Source organism: Ailuropoda melanoleuca, unplaced genomic scaffold, assembly GCF_002007445.2.
Source record: "Ailuropoda melanoleuca isolate Jingjing unplaced genomic scaffold, ASM200744v2 unplaced-scaffold2140, whole genome shotgun sequence".
NCBI lineage: Eukaryota > Metazoa > Chordata > Mammalia > Carnivora > Ursidae > Ailuropoda > Ailuropoda melanoleuca.
Window position 1 is genome coordinate 4,850 of NW_023190949.1, and position 2,037 is coordinate 6,886.

The 2,037-nt window shown below is 46.7% G+C and overlaps 1 pseudogene; it reads left to right on the forward strand.

Moving 5' to 3' along the window:
* Window positions 1-315: 315 nt before the first annotated feature.
* LOC109490480 lies at window positions 316-1,246 on the forward strand (annotated as a pseudogene).
* The last annotated feature ends 791 nt before the right edge of the window (window positions 1,247-2,037 follow it).

A 2,037-nucleotide genomic window follows, 5' to 3' on the forward strand; every position in this document is an offset into this window, starting at 1 on the left:
GGTCGAGTCTCCTGTGGAATATGACTGTGTCTCCCTTTTCAGGAGAGGAGAGGAAGGGGCGCCTGGGTGGCACAGCAGTCAAGCATCTGCCTTCAGCTCAGGGCGTGATCCCGGAGTCCTGGGATCAGCCCCACATCAGGCTCCTCCGCTATGAGCCTGCTTCTTCCTCTCCCACTCGCCCTGCTTGTGTTCCCTCTCTCGCTGGCTGTCTCTATCTCTGTTGAATAAATAAAAATCTTAAAAAAAAAAAAAAGAGAGGAAAAGGCCCAGAATCCCTTTGAGGTCCTATAACTAAGATGAGTTCTTAGACTGGCACTAACATAGCCTACTCTTCACTCCGGGCCACTCTGAAGCCCTCACCATGTCTTTGCAGAGCAACGCCCTAAGAACCACAGGGGGAGAGGCCCTGAAAACCATCTTTTTGTTACAGATTGGGGTTGGATCTTGTGCCAGTGTCCTCCTCTTCTCCCATAACGTCCCTCCAATCTTGCATGGACACGAGCAGAGACTCTTCAACAGGATTCCCACCCACATGGCTTTGGTTCTTCTCTCCACTGGGATTCCACTCCCAATGGCGGCTTTTGTCTTTAGGCACCCCCTGTCTACTCTTGGGTGCACACGTGTCCATTACACCCACCAAATGACCTGTAGCACCACCTTGTGCTCCACCGGTGTCTTGAGCACCTTTCGGTGTGTCATTCTCTTCCCAGGACAGCGGGGAGGATGCTCAGAGGATGAACCCCCAAGGTCGTTGGTTCTTCCCGTTCATCTGCTGGATCTCCAGTGTCTTAATTAGTATCTATGTTCCTGTGAAAGTGGCTGGTCTCCAGGACACACACAACCATACCCAAGGCAAATGGTTTTGCTCCTCCTTAGGTCCTGATACAGGTCTTGTCTTCTCGTGGTCCATCTCTGGTGCCATGTTTATTGGGCTCATGGTCTGGTCCAGTGGCTCCATGGTGCTGCTCTTGCATGGGCACCACAAGAGAGCGCGGTGTATTCACACCGCCAACGGTTACTGCAAATTCCCCCAGAGACCAGAGCCGCCCGGACCATCCTGTTGCTGGTGACCACATTTGTTGTCTTCTACATGTGGAATTCCATTTTTGCTTTTTATGTCATTACTTTAATAGGCTCTTATCTATGGTCAATGCATACTTCTCATGTTTTGGCTTCATGTTTTCCTACTATTTGTCCCTTACTGCTGATCCTTAGGGATTCTATAGCTCCTAATTTCTGCTTTTGAATGTTGAAAATGACTGTTAAGAACCTAAATTTATAGATGTCAGCTTCAACAATAGCCGTGAGTACCTGTTCAGTAATCATTCATTGAATACCAGCTTTTTACATGAAATACACAATGATCTTTTTTTATTTGAAATATTGCTTCTAATTTGATATGGTAGTCACCATACAGTACACCATTAGTTTTCGATGTAGTGTTCATTGTTTGTGAATAAAACCCAGTGTGCTCCAGGCAATACGTGCCCTCCTTAATACCCATCACCGGGCTAACCCATCCCTCCACTCCTGCCCTGAAACCCTCAGTTTGTATCCCGGAGTCCAGAGTCTCTCATGGTTCCTCTCACCCTCTGATTCCCCCCACTTCATTTTCCCCTTCGTTCTCTTAATGGCCTCCCTGCTACTCCCTATGTTTCACAAATAAGTGAAACAATATGATAATTGTCTTTCTCTGCTTGACTTATTTCACTTAGCATTATCTCCTCCAGTGCCGTCCATGTTGATACGAATGTTGGGTAATCATCCTTTTTTTAAAATTTTTTAAATAATTTTTTATTACGTCAGTCACCATACAGTATATCCTTAGTTTTTGATGTAGTGTTCCATGATTCATTATTTGCATGCAGTACCCAGTGCACCATTCAACACATGCCCTCCTTACTACCCATCACTGGCCTATCCCAATCCCTCACCACTCTCCCCTCTGAAGCCCTCAGTTTGTTTCCCAGAGTCCACAGTCTCTCATGGTTCATTCCCCCTTCTGTTTACACCCCTTCATTCTTCCCTTCCTTCTCC